Below are 13,231 nucleotides of genomic sequence, written 5' to 3'. Positions count from 1 at the left end.
ATTGTATTAGAGTTGGTGACACCTACATATATATTGGTGGGTAGATAGAATTCCTGGAGTTTCACAAAATAACAGATCAGTGTTTAAGTGTTAAAATGACTTTCTCCAAAAGCTACCATTTTTTAAAAAAGGATATAAATTAAAAATAAATGAGTAATTTTGTGCTAATACATTTAATGTTTTTCATAAATCGCATTAATTTTACAAATGAAAAATATGTAAAAGTGAAGATTTTACCTTAACAAAGAAGACATAGACAAGGCTCTTTACTCATCTAAAACCTCATTCTACATGCAAGACTTCAGGACAAAGAGTATTCCTCATAGAGTATAAGGCTTATCAATTCAAAAGTAAATCCCATTAATATGTTTTAGTGTTTTTTTCTGTATTTTCTAATAATATTTCAAGAAACCAATGACATGCCATTCTTACTAGATGCATGATTTGAGAGGATTCTTTAAATCTCTAAGATTCTGTTTTCTCATCAGTAAAATGGAAACAATAGTATCTTCCTCAGAGGGGATTATTAGATCATGACTAGAATAAAATCGTGATTAATATTCAGATCATACCCAAATTGTAACAATTTAGCTTGTGAATCATTTTTTTCTTTACAATGGTGCAAAAGTTAAAACTATGCTTTGATTTTTTATCTTTTGCTGGACTAGCAGTGTGCAGTAAGAATACCCTCTTTTTTTAATGTAGAAGTAGTACTATTTATTCAGCCACTAATTAGGCTGATTGAATTGGTCATGAACTCCACAGATTACCCTCTTTTGATGCTGGGAAGTAGCACTGAGTTTTTGCTTAAGACATCGACATAATCTTGAAAATAAGCATCCAAAATATGACAGACTATTTTACACTTTCAATACAGTATTCAAGAAATTATATATAATTCAACAGTTTATTATAAAATAGGTTTTGTCTTGATGGTTCTTTTCCAATGCAAGTGTTCTGAGAATGTTTAAGGAAGACAAGACTAAGTTCTGATGTTTGTTAAATTATGTATAATATGTAGATTTCGTATTTTTTAATAGATCCTATCCCCTGTTCATTAGAGATCAACTTCTGTGGGCTTCCAGTGCTTCAAGAACACCAGGACAGCCCTGGTTGTGCTTAGGGGGTCACTAAGGCCAAACTAATGAAATTCGATGGGCATGGATATGAAGATATGGGGGGAGTGTATGGATCAAGACTGGAACTCAGGGCTATGGACATGCCAGTTATGTATTCTAAGTTAGGGTAGTTTCAAAGTTATGCTGAGTTTGTTGGAATATGAATTTATTTCAACTGGGAATTTACTCCTCATCATTTTCATCAACATAATCATCTCTTTTTACACTATTATCTTTCCCTATTGTCTGATAAAGGAAGACTCACTTGATCACTTGACATCACATTAATCATCGATTTGCTGAATGGGCACCGGTAACATCTCCATACATCCCAGTCGCATGCCAGTGTAGTCCAATGGCATCTTCTCACTCTAGGAACACAAAGAGTCTCAAACCAATCGTTAAGGGTCATGACGAAAAAGTCTGACCATTTTGTAGGTGGGCGACCACACGATCTTTTGACGTTCCATAGAACCCAGTCTGTAATGGCTCTAGTCCAGCAGTTGTCTCCAAATCGCATTATGTGTCCAGTCCATCTGATTTTCAATGCATTGGCAAACAAGACAGTGTCCCTGATTCTTGATTGTCGATGGAGGTCAGAACTCTGGATTCTTTCTCTCACTTGAGTGAAGTCTGATACTTTAAGCAGAGCTCTTTCGATTCCTCTTTGGGACACCCAAATAGTATCACCATCCTGTTTTTATAGGGTCCAGGTGTCTGAGGCATATGTTAATACAGGAAGAACAGTGGAATTGAAGAGATGCGCCTGGAGCTAGACGTTCTTCATCCTCTTAGCTGTTTCTTTGAGACTCTTGAAGGCATTCCAAGCCATTAAAATCAAATTGTAATCTTATTATTGCAAATTTCATTTTGAGAAAAGAAAAATAGCAGCCATTGGCTGTTTTTTATAATGTGTTAAATGCTTGTTTTGCCCATCTCCCAATTTTGAGTTGAACATGAACATTTGTATTACAACTTTTGATCTTTTAATAATTAAAATGTTGTTAAATTCGTGTTTCTTGAACTCAAAGTAAACTTGTAAATTGATTATGAAGTTCCAGTAATCGTGTGTTCCAGTTGGTGCAGCAAGTATGCTCAGAGGAGCGTTTGCTTGCTTTGGCATAATTCCCATACAGTCCTTTACTAGAAAAAAGATGGAGAGATCTAAGTAAAATTTCTAAATACTTGGATGCCTCTGCAAGTGTAATGAGCAATTTCCCTTTCAAATACTACTCCCCCTTTTCATTTCATCAGTCTGGTGAGTTTCATCTCAAATGCTCATCTCAAATAAAAATTTTTTAGAAATCATGCTAGGGTAAGGTGAGTCTCTCAAATATATGGAATAAAAAGTGTTTCAAGAAAATGGACAATGTTAATTGAGAAAATGCATACTTACCCCATAAATTATAGAAATTACTGAAGTGCAAATTCATAGCAGAGATATATGTTTCACAATATGTTTGTGCAGAATAAATGGATAAACAAATATGATTGACAGTTCAAAATAGCATCGTTAGAATTAGTTATCTCAAACAAATTGATCCTGGTGACATTCAAGCAGGATCAATACAAAGAAATACAAATATATTGTATATATTTCTGTGCATACAATACTTATCGGGATGAGCACTTACATCCACACTTGAATCAAAATTGACCTTTGACTTTTTGTGAGTATGCCATAATACAATTAAAGATAAATACCATACAATTAGGTATAGTTCTATTTCTCTTGGCTGTTGACAATTATATTCCTGATTTACTACTTAGAGTTGATAAGTGATATCCTTCAAAAATAAATGTAAGACTTCTGCTCCAGTTACAAATTGCAATGTGGAAAAATGCTAGTGACATCAAAAGAATAATAAGAGCATAATCCATGGTAAAGCATATTTTATTAAATATCATGGGTCAAAAATAGGAAGCTTGGAAAAATAGTTTAAGGTAAAATATTTTCCTTTGGTTTAGAGAGCCCCAACCTACAGCAGGTAGGATGCTTGCCTTGCATATGGTTGACCTGTGTTCAGTCCCCAGTACCCTGCACCATCAAGCCCCACCACGAATGATTCCTGAGTACTGAATCAAGAGTATGCCCTGAGCACTGCTGCATATGCCTCCCCTCAAAAAAATTCTTTTTATACTTTAATTTATTCATTTAATTAATTAATTTTTATTTTTATTTATTTTTGCTTTTTGGGTCATAACTGGTGATGCACAGGGGTTATTACTGGCTCTGCACTCAGAAATTACTCCTGGCGGTCCTTGGGGGACCATATGGGATGCTGGGAATCAAACCCGGGTCAGCCACGTGCAAGGCATACGCTCTACCCGCTGTACTATCACTACAGACCTCATTTAATTTATTTTTAATTCCCCGTTAAACCACCTCATTCTATTATTTGTGATATATTTTTAAAAGGAAAACATGATGGCAAAAATTTGAACTCACTTTGTTTTCAAATTTTCTTTAATCACCATATATGTCTAGTTTTGATAAAAAATAGTTTCTCTTTAAAGACATGTAGGAAAAAATATGGGCTTGGTACTATATTAATTTTATCACTTTGGAGATAATCACTGAAGTTGAACAAAATACATGTCATACACTAGTAGATAAGAAGCCTCTTTGCACTCCCAAATCATTTTGTGTAATTGTTCTTTGGATAGTGGGGGAAAAATAGCTCAAAGGACTGAGTATTTTCTGTTCTACATGTTTCATATAAGAATTATGATTCTCAATTGGAGAAGATTTGTTACCAAGTATTTGAATGTCAGTGTTTATTTGAATGCCCGTTTTATCCTGAAGTTACCATTACCTTGAATATATTAAATTTGTATATTTTATAGAGAAAGAATCATGATACCTTAGACTGACCTCTCAGCAATGTTTATCACTTATTAGATAAACTGGGCCAAATTATATACTTTCTTGGTTAAAATATTTTTGATTTAAAGTTCTTGGACTGGAGCGATAGCACAGTGGGTAGGGTGTTGGGTGCCTTGCACGCAGCCAATATGGCCAACCCGAGTACGATTCCTCCACCCCTCTCGGAGAGCCCAGCAAGCTACCGAGAGTATCTCGCCTGCAAGCTACCCGTGACGTACTCGATATGCCAAACACAGTAACAACAAGTCTCATGATGGAGACATTACTGGGCCAGCTCGAGCAAATTGATGAACAACGGGAGGACAGTGCTACAGTGCTACAGTACATCACAAATAATGACAGAAAGTAGGAATCAAAATTGTAAATAGCTTATTCTGTCCTTAGCAACCTAGTAATTGGAAAGTTATGGTCGAAGATAGATCTATTGAGTTGTATGTACTTAAATGTAAGTTGTTTTGAAATTTCCAAGATTTTGTAGCATTATACTTATTTGATGAGCAGCTTGAAAAAAATAATATTCTGGAGAAAATATGTTTATGCAGTATGTTTATTTTCAAAGTGGAACTAATTAACTATATATATTATATGGGATTTATTATTGCTTAAATTTGAAGATATCATTAGAGATTCTGTAAAATAATTAATTTTTTGCTTTAATAAGAAAGAATGAGTTCTGGAGCTAAAGCAATAATACAGTGAGTAGAGTGTTTTCCTTCCATAAGGCCAACCAGGGTTTGACCCCGGCATCCCACATAGCCCTACCCAACTACAATCCACCTGCCTGCCAAGAGTGACCCCTGAGTGCAGAGCCTGGAGTCAGTCCTTGAGTAATGCTGGGTGTGGTCCAAAAAACAACAGACACTACTAGAAGGAATAGTTCAACACCTATTGACTTGTCCTATGATTTTTGTAACTTTTATATTTTTTTCCATCAGCTGAAGACCTACAATGATCTTTTTTTGCTGTGATAATATATTTGCTCTTGTTGATTCTCCACATACGTGCCTTTTTGAAAACCAAGCAACTTTCAACACACTGCTATCTGTCTTTTTACTAGAATAACATGACTTAGGTTCTTAAACTCGGAATTACCAGTGTTTTTAAGACTTATTTTCCTAGCTTGTTTAACCAGTTGCTGCGCTAGCAAGTCCAGTCTTTCTTGAAAAGCCTGTTTTGGAAAGAAGGATTGACATATTTGCAGTCTGTTTTCAAGAAAGCATAAAGGGTTTATCACTCTAAAGACAATTATACATTTTGGGGGGTATGTTAGGCCTTTATTTATTAATTAATTAAGTTAGCTTTCATTAAAGAACCGTGATTTACAAAGTTACTGATAGTTGAGTTTTAGGCATAGAATAATTCAACACCAACTCCTCCACCAGTGTCAACTTTCCTCCACCAGTGTTCCCACATTCTCTCCCCAAACCCTCCCTCTAAACAAATAGAGACAATCATAAATTTTAATCATTTCTTTGCATAATTCTGTGGTAGGGGGGAAGTCACCATCGTGAAGGTGGTTTTCCCAGAATGAGGATTATCTATTGCACTCCAGATGTGCTGGCCCCTGCAATTTCCCCAAATGTGGGAAACTTGACTGCAGAATTTGTGAGAGTCATTTGTGCTCTCCCCTGTAAAATAATAATAATTATTATTATCACTGGGTGTTTCTTATCTAGTCAAATTTAATGCTGCTTTTGTTCAAACTTATTAAAATATTTAAAATTTCTATATATAATTTGAATTATTATTAACTCAGCCTGGAGAGTTTGTGTCTAGAACACTACCAACGTACCTCCCAACTGTCTTCTAACATAAAATACAAACTGGCTATAAGACAATGTGACAATTTCTGCCTTACTTAAAATAGATGGAATATTTGCTTCTAATAGAAATGCACGCATCTTCCACTATTAAGATTAATATATTTTAATGGAAGGTCAGTTCTAAAATTCACATGACATGTAGGGTTTTTTTATTTAAAATCTGTCTCATGAATGTTTCAAAGGAAGTGGTTGCTATTTATTTGATTCTGAAATATACGAAGAGCAGAGGCCATTAGCTGAAAGGTACTAAATCTGCACATTATTTATACCTTCAATTTACAGATGAGGAAAGTGAGAGATGAAGCGTAAAGGAGGATGCCCAAGGGATAAAGATGAGTCATCTTTCGGTATACCAAACTGGGCACCTAATTACGTATTCTTTATAGTGAATCCTTTATCGTATTATTGAGGTTTTACAGCTCAGTATGTGTTTGTATGCCAGAGCACTATTTTGCTGGCATTTATATTATGTAAAGGTTACCAATGCAATATAAGTAGTCATAATTAACTACACATCTCACTGCATCTCTGTCTTATATACTTCAGTCAAATCTGCTCTCCATAGAGTAGCCAGGGCAGTTTTTCCCTATTGAGTGACATTCTTCAGTGTCTGGAAAAATTTCTGGTTTTAACAATAAAGAAATGTCCAGGCCCTAATGCTCATAGTGTTAAGGTTGATTAGCTTGTTCTCTATAATATCTAATTGTGTTACGTGGCATGGTTTCTACAGTAGTTGCAAAATGGTCTGATAGTCCCCATTTTATTAGATTTCAATTTTAGCTTTGTCTCTAGATTATAGTTTTTCATCTTTTGGTATCACTCTATCACTGTTTTCCTGTTGTTCATCGATTGCCTCGAGCAGGCCCCAGCAATGTCTCCTTCATCCTAGCTCTGAGATTTTAAAATGTGCCACATTTGAGGCTCTTTCAGGGTCAGGAGAATGAGACCCATCATTGTTACTGGTTTTTGGCATATTGGATATGCCACGGGGAGTTTGCCAGCCTCTGCCATGTGGGCAGGATACTTTTGGTAGCCTGCCAGGTTCTCCAGAGTAAGAACTCGATGATAAGATGTCCGGGAGCAGGGTTTTATAGTCTCTGGGTCTTGGATGTTCATGGGATTACACGAGGCTGGGGCAGTTGGCAGATGTAATGCCTACATACTGGAAGATGGGGGATCTGGGTGGAGGAGGCCCCAGTCCCAATCCGAGCAGACTTGGAGATCTACGCCCCGGGTCCTGCACACCTGGGTTCCTCGGCCAGTTCCTTCATGCGTGAGGCTCGTCCAAACATGTGGAGAGTGGTCTTAAGCATGGCTGTGGCTGGAACTGGAGGTCTTCAGGTGTCGGGGCTCTGCTCGGGGCGGGAAGGAAACTCAACCCACCCTCCTCCAAGAGGCCGCAGTGAGGACAGCCAGGCGCAAATGCAGGAGACTCTGCATTGTTCTCTTACAGGAGCAGGGTTTTACAGTAAAGGAGTAAAAGTTTTCTCATCCCCATTTTATAGAATTGATCCTCTTTTCTTTTAACATTTTTTCATTTATCTATCCTCACAAGAATTTCAGTATGTTTAGTTTCCTTTTTGACTGCTAAGGCTCAATTTGTTAGATATATCTTTAGATATATAGAAAACCTGTACCCTATTTTAGATGGTGTTCAGTAATAAATCTACATGAACATATACACTTTCTGTTTCTCCTAAAAATGTGTAGGCTTTTAAAGTTTTACTCTTGTTAATTAGTTGCAGTTTAATGAATGGCTAATAATGCTTTGATATATTGAAGAAGTTATTCAGTCCAAAGATTGTAAACTATTATGTATTCTGAAGGTATAAATAAACGAATTTAGAATCATGAAGTGATAGAATAATGAAGAATGCATAAGGTACTATGAATGCACATATTAGCTCCACATTATATGTTCTTCATCTGTCAATGTAGTAGAGTTTGGGTGAGGCCTGATGAATTAAATGTGTAAAGAGTATTATTCTGATTAAGAGAAATTTTTAAAAATACTTAAGATATGAGAAACAACCTAAATCAGAGAACTTAAAATGCTTCTATGAGATAAACATTTGGACAGTATCATTTTTATATTTGACTTCATCAAAATTTACTGGGAAATTACTCTAGGAAAACCTACTTTATGTTTTAGAACAATAGAAAACTGATGTGTGTTGTGGTGGTTTCCATCCCAGAATAGTGATTTATTCATATTACTTATCTATATAGGTTAGTTATCATTAACATTAAAATTTATTATACCCCCTTGTTTAAAGTTGAAGTAATTAATGCAATACAAGTGTTTCTTTAGTAAGCAGTGTCTTGAATGGCTAATTAATGAAATATGTTTTAAAAATAATGAAAATAATGTTAATTGTTTATTTGAGAAGTGTTAGAAATTAGATAAATTTTGATATCCAGTTTCAAATTCCTCAATTTACCCTTTCAGGATTTCTTTCCTCCATATGAAAGGTTTAATGTGGGTGAGATTTTTCTTCTTGGAGAAGTTTTTATTTATTTTTTTTTCTGTTAAAATGTCATGGTTGATTTGTCTGACACATGGATCAACAATACAGAACGATCATTTTTAAAACAACATAGAAATAAAAGAAGCTCTTAGAAAACTAACTCAGTGCTCTGATAACTGAGACCTGTTCAGATTTTTTAGCATTGAGAGTTGCAACTACATTTGGTTGGATTTGACCAAATTATTAGCAACGAATTAGGAGTATTTATGGAAAATGGCATTCATGGGAAGTTAGAGAAATATGTAGGAAGATAATCAGGGATCTTTTAATGTTTTACAACACATTTAAACATATTTTCCAATCTTTGTGAAGTTAACTTTGGAGTGATTAACTTAAACATATTTTGTAATCCTTTGAAACCATATTTCAGGTGTCTGGATTTCAGCTTAGTCATGTTAGTATAAAAAATAAAGTCATTCAAGAAATTTCTACTAGACATAACTGTTTTGAGGTCATAGCATTTTGTTGGATATAATCAGAAATTGTGGTGTGGTTGGCAGACCCTACATTGGGTTTTGAAATGACTGTGCTACCAGTATGTTCCAATCAATGAGAACCTTTCAGCCATGAACTTATATTGATTTGTATTCCTCTGAGTAATATAAATAACTTTCCTAAGTCTTCCAGTTTCACCATGGTTCTTTTTTTTTGAAATCTCTGCTGTTAAAGGTTTATTTATGCACTTCTGTTGCTGTCCAAGTCCCTCATGGTCTTAGCCAAGAATGGGTACTAGTATTCTGTATCAAGTAGGAAAACATTTAAAAAGATTTATATTATGGCCAACTTGAATTATTCTATGAATAGTTAAATTATTCTTTGATTTGTTGAATCAGCAATATATTTAACTTTTTAAGAACAAATAAATCTACTGAAAATTATACTCAAAAAAACACAAAATCAAGTATTTTCACATCAATTTGTAATAAGAATTGAATTCATTTTAGAAAAGGATGGGGGGTATTTCAACTCCTACTCCCTTTTAAAATATGCTAAATTCAAACCCATTTATTGACTTATTTTAAAAAATTTGCTAAAAATTGAAGTACTTTTAAGACTAAATACAATGATTAAAAAGAGATTTCAATACTTTGAAAAGCTAGCACACATTAATTTTTATCCTCTTTTAGGTTTTAACAATTAATATTACCTAGAAATGTGAAGAAATGCATTAAGTTGAAATCATGTACGTGGAAATTATAATTAGATCGGAATATTTAATGTAGCTGTTTGAGAAGCACTGTAGTACTATTTTTAAACCCAAAGGTTGTTTTAGAAAATAATATGAAAAAAATAAGAAAAACAACTAATACTATGTTGACAGATTATATCTTCTGTAAAGTGAGTTTTAACATGTTTTTCTGAGTAACCTCTAGTTGCCATGAGAAAAAAAGAAAAATATTCATGTTTAAACTTCATTGACTTTAGCCCTTAACAGTAGAGGCTTATATCTATACAATGCAATCTTGTTTAATATTCCTTAAAAGGACTTGTAAAATGTGTACTTTTCCAACTAATCATCACATATTTGAAACTCTGTTTCAAATATGCATATAAAATCAGTTAAACTTTTAAAAATTCTTATATAATAGACTTCTTAAAAATTAATTACAGGTGTCTAAGTACTAACTTTGTACTATAGTACTTTCTATGATGAAATGAAATACACTAAATTGCATATATGAATAAGAAAAATAGTAAGAGTTCATTATTAACATAGAGAATCGAATTGTTGATCAATACCACCAGAGGCCCTTTCACTATTATAATATAAGGAAAGAAAAAATAAGATTTGAACATTTTTGCTTGTAAATATTCTCTTATAGAGAGAAAATATAAATTTGTTGAAATGCATGTATGACACACATGCTATTCTGGTGGATTTTAGCATATCGATATGACTATCTAGCCAAAATATAATAAAATTACAGAATACTTCAATAGCCAGAAAGTTTCCTCTGTTCCTTTTCAATCATGTCCTACATCCATAGGCAACACATATCTGAATTCTGTCTCCTTATGTTATTTAGTGTGTTCTTGGCATTTGTTGTTTCTGGCTTTCTATATTCTACACATATTTTGAGACATATTACTGTTTTATATATTAATAGATGATTATTTTTATAACTAAGTAGTGTTACATGCTATGAGTATACTAGACTTTATTTTTCCACTTTACAATATGTGAACATTAGTTTTTTTTTCTGTCAACATCTTATTACCTGTAATGTCAAAAAAGTCTTTTGGAGGCATTTTAATATTATTCTTGTGTAATAATTTAGAGTAAGATATTTAGACATTTAACTGCAGAATATTAGAAGAGGTATAGAAAATATGTATATGTATGCTGTTTTAATTTTTTACAAACAATTAATGAGAGTTTGTGTTGTTTCATATGTTCATTAAATTACTATTGTTAGCTTTTTTATTCCATTGAGCAAGGGAGTAGTCCATTGAGTTATTATCTTATGTTTTACATGTATTTAAAGTTCCTGGGCATATTTTCATGTGACTTTTTGTGATTGTCTATATATTCTTTTAAAAAGTATCTTTAAATCTATGGGTTATTTCCAACTGTGTGTTTAATTTTTATTATTACTGTAGGGGAATTTTACATATTTAGGATATCAGCTTTTTATCAGATATATATCAAATTTTTTCAAATCACGGCAAATCCTGGCCAGCTACCTATGCCATGTTCGATATGCCAAAAGCAGTAACAACAAGTCTCACAATGGAGAAGTTACTGGTGCCCGTTTGAGCAAATTGATGTCCCCGGGGAGGACAGTGTTGAACAGTGCATATACCAAATATGTTACTCCAAACCATGGCTTTCCCTTTTATTTTCTGACAGAATATTTGAAAACTTTCTTTTTCTGTTCAGAAGAAATTCTATTATTAATTTTCCTCTTTTACATTTATGGCAGTTGATGTTATATCTGAAAATACTTACTCCCCTATGATAAGATATTGTCTTATATTTTTTCTAGAATCTTTCAGTTTTAGATTTTAAATGTAAATTTCTTGTATACTTAAATTTAATTGTACATAGTGTTTCGTTAGGTTTTTTAGCATTTTAAAAAAATACAGACTTAGGAACTTTTTTTATTGCCTTTATTTTTAAATATTTTGAATATTAACCCTTTATGAAATATGTACTTTGAAAATACTTTTTTCCTATTAGAGTTTGTCTGCATATTTTGTTAAATATTTACTTTACTATGTGGAAGGAATCTCTTGCTTTACTCTTTATCATTTTTGAGGCACTCCTGTGTGTGTATGTATGTGTGCACACGTGTTTTTGTGTGTGTGTGTGTATGTGTGTGTGTGTGCGTGCACATGTGCATGTGTGTGGTGTGTGTGTGTGTGTGTGTGTGTGTGTGTGTGTGTAAGTAGCCTCTGCTTTTTTGCATCATACTTAGGAAGTCTTTGCCAAAGACTTTTCAGCTGTTTCTTTATAGCAGTTGAATGGTTTCTGGTTTTTCATTTTGTCGTTAGTCTATTGAAACTGATTTTTGTATGTATTGCTAGATAATGGTTCAATCTTACTCTTTTGTTTGTGGGTATTTTGTTTTTCAGTGCATTTGCTAAAATGACTAAATTTTCTCTGTGGTGAAATTCTGAATTACAGAAGAAAATATTTATTTTTGTGGTGGGTGTATTTTTATCAATGTTAATAACACCAAACATCAGCCAAGCGGCACAAATGCTGGCCGACTTTGACCGTGAGTGTGGAAAGGTAGGACTACAGCTGAATCTTACGAAGACAATGTTTATGAGAAATAGCCTTGTTCCTGACGCCCCATTCGCTCTCAATGGAACGACCATCTCCGAATGCAACAGCTATGTGTACCTAGGTCGAGAGGTCAACATGACAAATGACCTGGCACCCGAGCTGCGCAGGAGGAAGAGAGCGGCTTGGAACGCCTTCAAGAACGTCGAAGAAATAGCTAAGAGGACGAAGAACCTCCGGCTCCGGGCACATCTCTTTGATTCCACTGTTCTTCCTGCATTAACATATGCCTCAGAGACCTGGGCCCTACGCAAACAAGATGAGAACGCCATTCAGGTCTCCCAAAGAAGAATAGAAAGAGCTATGCTTGGAATATCACGTTTCACTCAAATGAGAGAACGAATCCGGAGTTCTGACATCCGTCGACGATCAAGGATCAGGGACGCTGTCTCATTTGCCAAGGTGTCGAAAATCAGATGGGCTGGTCACGTAATGAGATTTAAAGACGACCGTTGGACTAGAGCTGTTACTGATTGGATTCCACGGGATGTCAAGAGACCGCGTGGCCGCCCACCTACCAGATGGTCAGACTTCTTTGTCAAGGTCATGAATGATCGGTTTGAGGCCCTCCATGTTCCCGGAGCGAAGAGATGCCATTGGGCTACACTAGCACGCGACAGGGACAAATGGAGACGTTACTGGCGCCCGCTCGAGCAAATCGACGACTAACGGGAAGTTAAGTGATTAAGTGATTAATAAGAATCAAGTTGATTCATAATTTGATTTGAATATTTTGTAATGTATTTACATTCTCGGGAAAAAACCTGACTTTCTCGCCCCCAGAAAAAAATTGTTTTGTCATCTAAGAGCATAGAGATCTGTTAATCTCCAGCTATGATTATTGATTCAAGTTTACCTTCAGATCTGCTCATTTTTATTTCCTCTTAATTAGAAATTTTTATGAGGCCATGTTGGCTTGAAAGGCTATCCATGTTTAAGAGTGTCATCTAATACACTTTAACTTTCTTGATATAGTACTATATTCCTCAGCCATGGTCTGGTCAGCACTTCTTCCTTTCAGTGTCCTCACCCCATGCTCCCTGTGGTAACCTTAGGTTTATTGTAGGAATTTAAGAATTTGCTTG

At 34.5% G+C, this 13,231-nt stretch overlaps 1 protein-coding gene and 1 pseudogene across 1 annotated transcript in view; both read left to right on the top strand.

Moving 5' to 3' along the window:
• GPC5 (glypican 5) overlaps positions 1-13,231 on the top strand; it is a 1,003,796-nt gene that overhangs the window by 514,340 nt on the left and 476,225 nt on the right. The window lies entirely within an intron of this gene.
• LOC130019556 (uncharacterized) lies at positions 5,482-5,632 on the top strand (annotated as a pseudogene).

The sequence above is a fragment of the Sorex fumeus genome, unplaced genomic scaffold (assembly GCF_029834395.1).
Source record: "Sorex fumeus unplaced genomic scaffold, SorFum_2.1 ptg000008l, whole genome shotgun sequence".
In the NCBI taxonomy this organism is placed as follows: domain Eukaryota; kingdom Metazoa; phylum Chordata; class Mammalia; order Eulipotyphla; family Soricidae; genus Sorex; species Sorex fumeus.
The sequence above is the reverse complement of the archived record's forward strand: the minus strand, read 5'-3'. Positions and strand labels throughout refer to the sequence as shown.